Source organism: Syngnathus leptorhynchus, chromosome 7 (assembly GCF_054491065.1).
Source record: "Syngnathus leptorhynchus isolate UIUO chromosome 7, UIUO_Slep, whole genome shotgun sequence".
Taxonomy (NCBI): Eukaryota; Metazoa; Chordata; class Actinopteri; order Syngnathiformes; family Syngnathidae; genus Syngnathus; species Syngnathus leptorhynchus.
In genome coordinates, this window is record NC_141201.1 from 5,211,897 (window position 1) to 5,226,099 (window position 14,203).

The 14,203-nt window shown below is 40.8% G+C and overlaps 1 protein-coding gene across 5 annotated transcripts in view; it reads left to right on the top strand.

Annotated features, from left to right (window-relative positions):
* The first annotated feature begins 919 nt into the window (after positions 1 to 919).
* The window catches only part of grik4 (glutamate receptor, ionotropic, kainate 4), a 170,351-nt gene continuing 157,067 nt past the window's right edge, over positions 920 to 14,203 (top strand). For 2 of the 5 annotated variants that reach the window (XM_085916411.1, XM_085916416.1), the window contains exons 1-2: positions 936 to 1,057; positions 3,414 to 3,728. The gene's annotated coding sequence lies outside the window, so the exon portion shown is untranslated. Of the gene's footprint in view, positions 1,058 to 1,140; positions 1,235 to 3,413; positions 3,729 to 14,203 lie in introns of all 5 variants that reach the window. The other 3 variants (XM_085916413.1, XM_085916414.1, XM_085916412.1) reach the window with 3 other exon arrangements.

Sequence of the window (14,203 nt, forward strand, 5' to 3'; positions counted from 1 at the left end):
TTCTATTTCTCACAAGGAAAACTAACTGTGTGTTTTCAAGATTTTATTCGACGCAAACAGAATATTTAACACCAATATTGGTGCTTTGAGATTTGTTTGAATTTTTTTGCAATATGTATGAGGCCCCGCCACTCTAAACACACTATTTTGATTAATATTGCATTTGTGGAATATAAATGAAGCATAAAAAATCCACACGTTGTTATCCATCTATGCCCACTATGAGCGAGGTTTTATCTCACAAGTAATTGGCTAGGAATCATCTTTTGAAAAAGGCGTAAATGCAACATTTATCGAGAACATTTGAACAATTTCTTTCCAGCTGCTGATTGCTTCTCATGGGAACGGCGTGTACCAGGCTTGACCGCTTCTTTGACCTTCTGCTACACTTCTGACTTTCTCCACGCTCCATTAACGTCACATACGCACAGATTTCGAGCACAACCTCAAAATGGAACATCAAATGTGAGGTGTTAAAATGCAATGCAACACGGTGCAAAGCATTACTCCCATACCCACTGTGGAAAAATGACCGTGACAATATGCTTTGACATTCCCTTGCATATTTTTCCCACTTGGGGGCAGTAGAGGCAACAGTGACATATGGCAATGGCAACTGGTTAGAAAACTGTTGCTTGGATGAACTCCATGTTATATAAATCTTCCGTTTCCCAATCGTGTCAGAAGTTGACTTGTAATTTATCATTTTTGTGCATGGGGATCCCAGCAGCCTGGAAACGAAGGGTTTCCAGCATGGTGCGCGCGGGAGCCCTTTTAAAAAGGTCGGCTTCTTGTTCTAAAAATAGCCCTCCACCCTGATGCATTTATACTCTAAAAGAATAAAAGCAATGCTTTTTTTTTGCTAAAACAAATTTTGGAATATAATTCTGCTTTTGAACTATTTTTTATGAGCAGTTGCGCCACCTACTGGTCAATGTGTGTTCAAGCCAGAAAACTTAATCATAACAGGTGCGCTCTTGAGGAGGAAACGTATGGTTGGCGTCTGCAAGCTACATAGTGTGTTTGATTTATGTCAATAGACGGAAATCATCTAAAAGTAAGTCAAACAAATCATGCATATTGTCCTTCATGCTGAATGTGGATCCTGTTGGCCTTAAGAGATACCAAATATGTTTGTAGGTGCAATGGCTGCAATGAATGAATGAATGCATGAATGAATACATTTCTCTGGGATATTTGAGGGCCCCAGACAATCGCCTGAGTTCTCCTAATGGTAAGTGTGCCACCCTTAATATAGTATTGAAAGGCAGCTTGGCAAACGACTACCTGCCAAAGCACTTAGTGTGCATCTGTGATGGATTTTCTCTCCGTGTGTTCTCTGTCCTGAGTATACTCATGTGATTATGCCACTTAAAAAACAAAGCCTATCTAGCGTGGCTCATTTGATCCCACGCGGGTGCTGATGCAAAATTATTAACTCTCAACCCACATTAGTAGGAGGGACACAAATATCCTATTACAATCCAATTTGAATTCCGGCCTCATATAATAGTGCATGATGGAGTCCCTCTTGAAACCCTTTTTCTGCACCATTAATAGTTTATAAATTACTTAACACAAGGTGCGCAAGATTGCATTTGCGATACGGCACAAATTGTCGTGTGCATTTGTGCTGATTGCATGATATTTTTTTTCATTCAGTGCCTGTAAATAGGGCCTTGGCTATTTCCCCACGGTGGATGAACTCTGTGGAAGAGTGTAGCTGTAATTCAGGAGCAGAGCAATGCAGAACAACAATAAAAAAAAGAAAAAGGTTCATCCATGATGTGCTTTGGAAGAAAACATCCCTCAACGGATTTTTCTTCCATCACGCCAACATGCGAGTGGGCTGCAGTGTGTTCCGCTCATGCTTGTTGTTCTGACAAAATATTTTTTTAAGCACCCAAAGTGGTGGGAGTACCCCCCCCCCCCCCATTACTCCCAGTTTGAGCAAAACCACTGTGTGTATCTCACCATCACCTCATGAACCACACAGGCAGCTGCAGTGGTGTGACCTTTGTGAACTTGCATTCCTTCCCACCCAAGTGTGCAAAGTGCAAAGTCGAGGTTGTGTATTAATTGAAGGTCAGTCGTACCTCGTCTCTGGAGGTTATGATGTAATTTTCACCTGTGTCACATGGAGAGGGTGAGCAGTGCCACTCTGCTGTTGTGTAAATGATACTCGTACATCTCCGAGACACGCTGGAGGGGAAAAAAATAGCAATGAATGTTTTTTTTTTCCTAGTGAGGCTGGCAAATGTTGTAGCTCAATAGAGGATATAGTAGTCAATGTATGGAGGTCTATAATGTCAAATGCACTGATTTCCAATACAATATGCAATGTGGATGATGTAATGCTCCCAAAGATCCAGCAGATGGTGCTGCTGTGAAAAGTGTTTGTGACTTTATATACAGTGAATCATTGCATATTAGGGGTCAGGAATTCATTCTGGCGGGGAGGGAGGAAGCTTGCTTAATTACTGGAAAAAAAAGATACAGTTTCGTTGTTTTTATGCTCAGTCCAAAGACTTTTCTCAAACTATTGTCACAGTGCCATCTGGTGGCATCTTGGTGCCAAGCAACTGTCTTGAACTATGCGGAGTAGCTTCAACAGTCGTCAGGCAATCGCTTTGCCCATTGATTCCGAAACAGAGTGCAACAGGAAACTATTCGGTATCGGCACCCTCCACGAATACCCAATACCTAAAAAATAAGACCGATATTGGTCTCATACCGATATCAGTAATCGCTCACTTCTACTTATTTTCACAATACCAGTTATTGTGCACGATAGTCTCAATTTTGTTCCTACCCTTAGTTCAGGTAAATGTTGCCCCACCCCCACGTGACCTACAGGTGATCTTATGTTCTCCTTCATTGTTATTTATTAGCTTGCAACTTTTTGGAAATGTTTTCATCAGTCCATAAAGTAAAACGTCAACTCTGAAGGTATTTAAAAAAAAAAAAAAAATGTTCGTCCATATGGACACTTAACACGCACCTTTTATGTTACTATATACTAATTCACACGTTTGAAGAAGAACAGATCAGTAGATTTATGTCGGATTATACTCGTTCATGAATCCTATAGCTTTTCACATCTGATCAGATGCGTTGAGAGAAAGACACCAGTAATCTGGTTTGTGCGTGCGTGCGTGCGTGCGTGCGCGCGCGCGTAAAGAGAATGAGAAGGCGCTCGCCTCCCGCGCTTCAGCTCAGTCTGCTCTGCGTCCTTTTAGCGGACTGCAGTGGATGCAGTCGAGCTGACGGGACTACACACATACAGGCACGCGCGCACATAACTACTTAACATGTAAAGGGAGCTTCGGAGCGTTTATCAGTTTGGAGTGTGAAGGAGAAAAAAAAAAAAAAGGCTAAATGTCTTTTGGAATGTCTCTTTTGTTTCTCCACAGCGGGATACGGGATACGCAGCATGACCGGTGCGCGTGTTCAAATGAGCCCAATTGATGATGTGCACCCCCGGCAATGTGATTTTACTGCGATGGTGAGCCATCATGCAACTCTTCCTCGGCTTTCTACCGACTGCTCCTCTTCTAGGATGATGATGAGCACGGACCTGTGTGCATATTTGGATCTTGACTTTTGAACGAGAATGAAGAACAAGTGCACGACACTCGGGCTTTGAGGTGCCCATCTATATCTCAAGGAGGAACAGTTGTCTTATTTTTGGAGGGTGGAGAGGAAAAAGCAAAGGAAAAGAGAAAAAGGTAAGATACTTTTGATTGTTTTTTTTTTTTTGCTGCTGCAGTATGTTGATCATTTAAATGCTCTTTTACTCCTTAAACTTGGTCATTCATCTTCGTCCTACTTGCTGCAGCCCAATTAGTAGAAGCTCATCTTGCTATCTCTCTATCTAATCGGCTCTCCCTTGTGGACCAATTTAGCTTACCGCCACCTTGAGGTGGTCAACGTAAGGTTTGGGGGCCCATATATGGATCGAAAGAGCATTTAATGTGGCCTATCATGTAATCAATTCTAGTTTACATTTTAGTAGGGTGCTCAAAAATAAGAATAATAATTTACCCCTCGTATGATAATGATTTTCCCACCAATAAAAATGACCAAACAGAGCTTTTACATATTAAATGTCTGTGATGTGAATCCTTTTTTTTGCACGAGGCATACAATGTTCATGATGCCCTCTCTCGGTATGTACTACGAGGTGCGTCTGTGCATAACGTATCTGTTTATGACTCCCGTGTCTACAAATAGCAAAACATGAATGCTGCCTAATTAGGACTCTAGGCAGTAGGATGTTGAAACAACAAGACCTTCATGGGAGGCATCATTTCACAGCCTTCTTTAATAAAAAAAAAAAAAGTCTGGAAAAGGCTTGCTCAAGTACTTGGTATGTCGATCCCGCAATGAATAAATGCCGTTAAGCAATCTGGCTGGGACTCCTCAGTCAGATAGTCGTTCAACAAAATCAATTTGCAGGGAAGAAGTTAATCTGCTGGCACTTTTAAGTTGAGGCAGTGTGACGCAGCCTTGGAGGATCACAAAGGCTTTGCTGCACATATGACAAAGTGCCCCTTCAATTGTATTTGGAAGCAAAATACTCTACCAGTGTGTTTCATTGACTAGATAATAAGCCAATTTTTGTATGGTAAGCTCAAATTGATCACCATGACAACCCTCCTCTGTCCATATCATTTTGTCACTCGCTTTTTCCAAGATTGGAATCACGCCTTGGTGTTCTAATTTTGTCCTCTGATGTATGAGCTCATCACTAGCGTAATAGCTTGGTTACTCAAGTCATGTTTCAGCGTTGACTGAAACAAGGGAAAACACAAATTTTAGCAAGTGCATTAGAATTTTTATATTCATTGGGTAGCAGTAAATTGAGAATGACTTGGGAATTATGCTATTAGGCTAATGGTATACAGTACGTGGAGGCACTTTTAATTGGTATTGAAATTAATGAAAGTGAAGTGGTTCAGCGGGCAGGGCAGCAAATCTGTTTTAAAATCTGCAATTATTCTTCAAGACTTTGCATGAACTCTTTTGGTTCATCATCATAAAGCCGTGATAGTGATTGATTGATTTCAATGGTGTGGCGAGCAAGAGGCGGTGATAGGATTTATTTATTTTTTTCTTGGGGTGGCCAAAGATATCCCAGGGGGTTTGCAAAAAACACAAACAAACAAACCAAAAATATTTTTTGAAAACACAGATAAACATCAAATAAATGTGCCTGACAGGGGACGGGGACAAATGTAGAGAAAGATTTTTGGAAAAATTTGAAAATACCCAAGTCAATTATCTGGACTGGTCCAGGCATATTTTGTCGCCTCACCCTCAGTCCCACCACAAGTGCAAATGCATTGCAATATATCATGGGAAGTGCCATGAGATTAAAGCAGGTGCACTCGTGTCAATTTTTAAAATGTTAATTTTTTTTCATTTAAGCGAAACATGACGAGAAACTGTTTTACACTTGTTACTATGTACTGTTGCTTTCATAATGTGTGGGACACCTGTTTTGTGTATTAATTACGTTATTAGTATATTCTTATTATTAGGCTGATTAGGTTTAAGAATTGGATGGCAAGAATCTTGGAATGCTGATACGGGCAGAAATGTTCCCCGAGACTTGCCTAAGACTTGAATATGTCACATTATGTTAATTTTTGTATTTGATGATGAGGGCAGTATGTTCTTGCATGATCATATTTTGCATGTACTTTACAAGGTCAGCAATTTGTTTGCAACGTTCTCAAGTGCTGGCCACACGCGTTGATCAATATTCATGGAACATCACAGCACCGACGTGCTCTTTTAAAGGACGTTTTGCTGATATTTCAATATGCTCTTTTCTAGTCTTCATTGCCGCTCAATACAGTTTATCATTGAGTGCTTCAAATTGTTTTCCCTTACTATATTTTTTTGGTTTGCTTTTAGTCACTAACTAATGGAGGAAAATTCACACAGAATTTAAATGTTTGTCACAATGACCAAAATTTAATGTTGAGCTTTTTTTTTTTTTTCTTTTCTAATTGAAGTATTAGCATCGGCAGCCTCTACGAGTATCGATACATCCAAATAAGGCCGGGATCGTCCCAGGACAGAAATTCGATATAGTTACCCGTCTTGGATGGACGCCAGCTCATCCACGACTTTAATCCAGAAATTAGATGGATGGAATATTATTTCCCGGCCAAGACCATGAGAAATTCTGCTTTGGGGGTAAGTGCAGAGCCCCACTAGCTCCAGCAAGTGGTGCTATTTTGCTCCTTCTCAAGTATGAAGAAAAGAGCAAAGTATGTTAGGATTGTATTTTGATTCAGAAAAAGCTTAATGGACGCCCTCAATCCCCTTTGCCCGACAAAACTATCATTTCTAACATTGAAGACACATTTCATATTAAAACACACTTTGTTGTTGTTGGTAGCGCACATGATTCAAAAGACTACACATTCTCAGGCGTCATATTGGACGACGCTTGTATGGATTTATGACATTTAGGGCACAACTGCTAGTACGTTATCCAATTTCACTCGCGGTAAATTCAATTTTTGGGTCCCCCCCCCCCCCGAGTGGAGTTTTATGGCGCCGCCCGTCCCCATGTGGCTGTTTATTTGTGTGCTTGCTTGTGGTATTTTGACAGAGAAACTGCAGGTGGCAGGGCTGCTACTATTGATATACCTTCACAATGTTCCAGAAAACATTTCCTCCATTGCAAGTGTCAGGATGAATATTTATCAGCATAGTAATCCCTACATATGTATTTTTTTTTTTTTTAAGGTTAATTGATTAGTAGCAAAGTGATTACTGGAGCAAGGAGGAAAATATCTCTCCCTTGTTATCCATTCAGATAAGCACGTCTGAGCCACATTTACCAGAATGACTGATGTTGGCTGACTGAAAGGTCAAAGTAATAAAGCACATATGATGGCTGATGAAAGATTTTTTCTCATAGAAGCGTAATTGGCTGTGTGTGCGTCCTTGCGTGCGTGATCGTATATGTGTGTTGTGGGTGGCCGAGTTGGACCGTGATCCGACAACTTCATCAAATTCATGTTTAGGGAGATGGTGGAACATCGTCAGCCTCAACAACGTATAGTTAGCTTATTTTCATTAGCATCACAGGTGACCTTGACTTGCATGAGAGATGGACATGTACATCAATCTGACTTTTAGCGAGGTGTTGTACGTGACATGTTGAAGTCGTGAATAGTTATGCATACATCATTAAGGCCCGTTTTTGAAGAACATCTATTCCTGAAAATAATGCAAAACTATTTCAGTTGCCATCCTGGAAACTCGCCCACGCTCGGCCTACATTATGCGGGATGAAATATGTTAGTTTGCCTCGATGTCGATACTCCTCAATTTGCATGCTAAAGATGTCAAACTAGGCAATGTAAAGTGGTACCTTGTATCCTCAAACTACTTTTCCTCGTTGAAATGAATTTAAATAATTGTAATAAATACATCAAGTTCAAAAAATACACCATCTCTTAGTGAAAAGATGTCAAACGCAAGGCTTGGGGGCCAAATCCGGTCCGCAGCATCATTTTATGTGGTCCGCAAAGGCAACTCGTGTGTCAATTCAATGTTTCTTGTTAAAGTACCAACATTGTAAATTGTCTACCCTTTTTATAACAGTGAGATATTACAACCTTTTTTAAAACCCCATTTTGAATAATAAATTTGAAAATTGTTAAACTTTTTTTATGCTGGATTCTGTTGTGTCTATGCAATAATATAAAATAGTCAGTAATGGCCCCACGAGGGACACCATAACTACGACGCGGCCGGCAACAAAAAAAAAACAACACCCCTGCCTTAGCGCATACAATAACAAAGATAAAATACAAATAAATCATTGCTCATACCATACATGCAGTAAATCATCAACATAACTCTGACTCACAAACGTGCTCGGTGGCCACAATAATCCCAAGGCAACATGATTATTACAAGCCGAGCCTCTCTGGGTTTGTGTGACATTTACTGTGTGAGGTCTTCACTGATCGCCTTCAGGTTAATTAGAATCACGCACTGCAACAAAGTTTGCGAAAGCGACAAACACACCTCTGCGGCGTCCGTATCTGTCTCGCTTTGTTCACTTTAATATCTGTTGCCACATATTCCATCGATTTTGTTGTCCAGCTTTTGTCTGTCCCTGACGCATGACACCTTTTGTGTATTGACAAAGAGGTCTTGATAGTTTTGCGTGCTTCTGCACACAATGAGAGGTGGAAGTAAGCAAAGCTGTATATTTCAACCTCCTCCAGAAATGAGATTTACCGTCAGTTTGCTCCAATAATTGTTCCACACTTAAGTGCTCAATATATTATCGGAGCTGCACTGAAGGAGGCTCTAAAGGTGAGCAATGAACCAGAGGCAGCCCGGTGTGGAATAACCTCGGCAAAATATATATATGAATATTATTTTTTTGAATCACCAGAAGCAGACGCCCAGAGAAAAGCAGTTAATACTTATCACGTTGAGTGTGCAAATGCAAGCGGAGTTATTCGGTCCAAGGTTACACCAACAATGAGACTGGCATGATAAAGCCGGCATCCTAATGATGCTCAGGAATGTCTCGCCACTTTCCGTTCATAGACGGCTTTATTGAAGAAGAAAAACCGTCAAGGAGGAACATTATTGCCTTTCTTTAAGGGCATCTAAAGATGCTAAGTTGAAAAAAAAAGTTCTTATGTCTAAAAAAAAAAAAAAAAAAGCCTTGAACCTTTGAGGAACGTTTCAGCGAATCAATGGCTTGGTTTCAGCAAATCAATGGCTTGGTTTCAGCAGCAACATACTATTAATTTTTTTTAATTTTGTGGAGCAGTTTTTGGCAGTTTTTTTTTTTTGTTCGTCTCTCAAGGGTTGAATCAACAGTTAAGTAGCATCCACTGACCGTGTAGTCACATTTGGCGATACATATAGCCGGCTCACTCCGAGTTCAAATGTGAGTGCCTACAGCATGTGTTCTACACAAGCCGCTTACACTCTTCATCCATCACTGAAGAGAGTAATGACAGGTAGCTGAAGAGCTGATTGCGGTCTAGTCTTTTTTTTTTTTTTTTTTGGTCTAATTTTTGCAGCTCTGTTGCACAATATCACTGGGATTAGGTTGCAGCCGTGTTGTTGAAAACCGAGTGAACCATTGTGCTTCCTTTAAGCCTTTTTTTTTTTTTTTTTTTTTTTTTTAGTCATGAAAGTGCATTTTGTACGTGTGCTCCCTCGGGAGGTTCTCATCTAGCTGTCTATAAGATGATCCATATCCACTGTGTTCCTTGTCAGCTGTTGAGACAGTGATGAACGACATAAAGAATTTTTTGCAAGGCAGGTTGCCATAGATAAAGCACCTGCGTGGTTGCTGACCTACCTGTGGCCGAGAATAAGAAGCTGGACGCTGTAAATATGCTGAACTGCGATATTCTGCTTCATGGCGATGATGACAATTGAATATTATTTGGGGTAGAAAATATCACAGATTACCAAACAAGGACTTTTTCATGATTTGTTTAATTACTATGTTCTGTTTAATGACTGCTATTTTGAAATGTTTTCTCGTTTACAGACTCAAATGCTTTGACCTAGTCACTGGGCTATTTCTGACTTCCCCATCACTTGTTGCATTCAAAGATGCACTGATGTCTCAAGTTGGCACACATTTCTCAACAGCAGCGTACTCCTAAAGATGGCATAGACGTGTAATTTCCCTTTGCTCGTTGTTGACACAGATAGTCTCCCTGCCGCAGCGTCGGACTCATTACGTTACAAGCGAGGTTAGCTTTGCACAACGGCAAATCAATAACACATTAACGTAATAAAGGATTTGCAAGAAGGCAGGACAGACCTCACTCACTTTTTCGGAGGGGGTGGTGGTGTGTGTGTGTGTGTGTGTGTGTGGGAGGGGGGCGGATAATCGGCTATGATTAACGTCTAATTTCACAGATGGCTTGGAATGCCACCAATTTGCTTTGACAATGTAACGCAACTTGCGTGACATTACGCCGCAGCTACGATTATTCTGTTGGAGATGAGCATAGGTCAGTGATCAGGGAATAACTTCCTATAGCCGGGTCCGATTGCTTGATACTTGTTGCCATGGCAGCCAGACTTTACCCTCTAGTTTGTCATTGTGCTGATGAGCCATTACATCTAATGTAAGAGTCAATCAATACTAGAAAATAGATTGCGTACTGACTGCCATGGTGCCTCACATATATAAGGGAGGACCGAAAGCAGCATATTTGGACACAGATGGTATTTTCAAGGCGTAAAGTAAATGACTTGCCTAGTTTGTAGCTAGCCTTTGACAGCAATTTCTCCAAATTCAGAACAGACTGTTAGAAGTTGTAGTTTTCTAATCTTTTTTTTAACCTTTGGTTACATGTTCTGTTCGATTTGTGTTCAAATTCTGTTTGCTTCAATTTATACGCGCTATAACGTTGCTATTTGTTAGGCCTCGATTGCGTTTTGTATTTTGTGTGAACAGACTTTTCTGTAATTTTTTGTGGTGGGATCACAAAAAAGATCACAAAGATGCTTACTAAGATGAGATTTGTTGATGAGCTGCAAATGTTCTAATTTTGCAACATCAGTTTAGCTGATAGTAAATAATGCCAACATTTCCGCCCTCATCATTCTGTGCATATTGTTCTCATTCTCAGTTTTGGATTACTGTATGATCTTTTGAAGCAGTATCACTATTCTAATAATCACCACATCTGTGTACGTGTCTCAGCCTGTTGATGGCAGATGATATTAAAAATTCAGCTCGCCTTCACTCGGCCATGAAAAGTAAATTTGTCCAGTAAAATGTTCCATTTCTACGAGTCGCAGACCTCAAGCGTAACCTTGACGTACAAGATCGGAACATTCTCACATTAGGAAACTGATCTCGCACGGAATTGAGTGGGTTGCACTTTGCTGTCAGACTGTTTTCTTTCAGCCCTCGCAGTACAAAAATACTTTATGAACTTGTCATGTGGGAAGTCAGTGTGACGCACCGTGGCACTAGTAAGACAGTTGTTCCGATGCTAACATACCGCAGATAAATTACATACGGCCACTTGAACTTTACAGAACGTCTTTATTGTATGCTATTCCAACATAAATATTTATTTAAATATGTATTACAAATTTTATTTGATAGTTTTCTATGGTCCTTGAGGGTGTCAGAATCGGCATGCACTCTAGTCAGGCCACCATCTGATCACGGGCCATAAAGTCCAAAAATATTTCACATTAACACCTATAGATAATTTCGAGTCTTAAAATGAACATCTTGACTTTTATCACAAGTCCTAGAATTCATTGCCTTAGCTAGGGCAATTGTCACACTCTTTAAAACCCTCAGAACATGCCAAATACCTAATTGGCATTCTGTACTCATGTTTCAGTATTGTGATTTATCACCAGGAGGTTCAGTTATGCAATATCATCATCAGTGTGGGTTTAATATACTCGAGGGGATATGTTGAGAAGGGAACATTATCATATTGCAATAACCATCACAGAGAGACATAATACGACACGGTGGGCAGTATTTCAAAAGTTAAAAGTCCCCCCAACTGTCTTTAAAATGATTGTAATGCTGACTTGGATATTTTTAGAGGGATGCTAATTGGACATGTTTATTGTCAAGTCTTATACAACTGCAACCACAATTACAATACTGTCAATAAAGTGCTCAAACAAATTCTTTATTTCCCCCCCCCCCCCGCAAAAAAACCCTCGAAGCATGCAGTGTAAATCATTTACCATTCCACATATGTTTCATGCTTCTCCAATTGGCCAGTAAGGTTCACGAGTCACCGCACACGTGGCCGCCTACGCCTTGATTGACATGCGGCGTTGCAGTAGGGGAACAGTCAAATGGAGACACACGATGCCCTGCCACTTTTTAATCATGTACTCCGGGCTGTGGCTGATAAGAGATGTAAGGGCGATTACGGTTCAAGGAGAACGTCCTTGCGTTTCGGGGCCTTGGGATTACGTCGCTTCAACCGTGTTCTGACCGGATCACATCAGTATTCCGATGACGGCCTCCTCCGAGGGGGTTACTGGAGAGATTGGGAACATAGCGCGGCCGACAGAACTTGAATGGAACGAACTAGGATTGTGTTTAATCTGAACTCCTTCCGTTATGATGAGTACAGCAGAGAACGGTATATGTGTTAATAGCTTTTTAGATATGATGAGATTGGCTGACCTCGTATCTGTTTGAGAATAGAATAGCCTCGACGTTCCTGTGCAGAAGGTACAGCGGGCTCTATCGACAAGTCACCGCGTGGCCTTTTCAGATAGCTCCGAGTCAAATCATCAAAAGATGGTAGTTAACATAGCGAGATCAGAAAGGGGCCAAAAATAGCAGAATCATGTCGAGCCGTGCAAAAACCAACTCGCTCTGGAAGAATAAGATGGTTAAATTAACTCCTTCCGTGCCTGAGGATACGGCAGCTGCAATTTTATCAGTGGCGGTGAATTTTTGCTTTGCTGGCGACCAGTTCAGGCTCCATCTTGCCTGTGCCTCTATGGCGTTATTAATTATTTAGGTTTTATTCTACCAAGACTCTGTAAAGTGAAGTCAGATATTTTTCAAAAGAGACTTTTGAATTTGTATGTTTATTTATCCTCAATTAACAAAAGGCATTTTTGACATCCTGGGAATTAACTTATGCTATTTTTCACAGTCTACAACCAATTTAAATTACAAAAAGAACGTTAGGGGTAAAAGATCGACCATCGTAAATGTGCTCTAGTAATGAGCCTTTCATTAAACAGGCAAAAGTGTGCTGAAAAAGAAAACTAAATTCATGTTCAAACCAAAACAAGTTTGTGCTTGTTGGTCTGATGTAAACTGCTTCATCATTAGTTTCCAAAAAGCGATCGCATAATAACTGAGAGATATCGGAGGGTGGAAGCTTTAGTTCACAAACAACCAATCGTACTGAACCGTTAAAAATTTTGGAGCCAATTGCATCATCAGTGTTTTGTCAAATAGAACCAAAAAATATATGTTGGACAAATTCAAAGCATTCAAAACTGTGCAAGTATTTGAGCTACAGGCTTTAATTTACCTTTGTTTGGTTTTTAATTGCAAAATTCCTCTAAGTTCACCCCCCCCCCTTTCCCCACCACCACACTAAGCCACAATGATAATTCATCAGAACCAAATGAGGTCGGCGATGTGCATCCAGACTTGCGTAAATCTCTTCTTTACCGTCGCCCATCCCGCCCTACCTGTCATGACTGGTGCTGCTTGAAATTTTGTTGGCGTCTTTAATGAGCTCAAATGTGAAGAGCGATGAAACAGTGCTGAACTGAACTGATTGCTCTAATGACCTGGATGCTCATGCTGATCACAGTATGTGACCTGCAAAGGGGGGGGGGAGAGTGCTCGGTGCTCCAAGAATATGCTATTTAGTCGACAAGCACACGTTCTCCGCACCCGCACACACCTCCTCGGAGACACTTTATCATTACAGAACCATCTTTCCTGACCTTTTCCAGCGAGACATTCGTAAATGCATGACTAATTTTTCTCAATAGCTTGCATTAAGGCATCAGTGTACTATTAAGGAATAGTGCTCCGAAATGAATTTGGCCGAGTATATTTGTCAGCTCGATCGCCCATCGGATTCTAATTACTTTCCTGAAAATCTTGTGTAGCTGTTTTGCAAGCCTAATGATGTGATGTCATCGATCCGACAGTTTTCTATCGCACTTATTATCCTCGTTAGGGTCACGGATGATTTGGAGCAGAATTTTTCGGCACTAGTTTTTTAATTAACACGAAAAAAAAACAACCTTAAACATTACAGAAAAGGAAATACAGACTCTGGACGACAGAAAATTGAGATTTGACGTCCATAGCCGTCAATGGTAGCGAATGAGTTTACCTCGAGACAAAACATTTGGTCACAATAGCTTTTAGCGGTGTCACAATAGCTGCGAGTTTCCGTACACGTTTTTACAGAACTCATCCTCCCGCGTATTATCATCCTAATTAACCCAATGAGTTGATTGGGTAGAAGAAGGTCTCTCAAATTGATGAGTTTATTGCAGGCAATTATTGTGCCGTCCTTCCTGTCCCGGCGTTATCGGCTCATGGCTAGAGATTTGGATCAGCGGATGTGAGGCCCAACTGTGTGTTCTGTGGAGTCGGCTATCGATTTGAGGAGCTGCGGAAGAAGTGGAGAGGAAGTCGCCCTAGGTG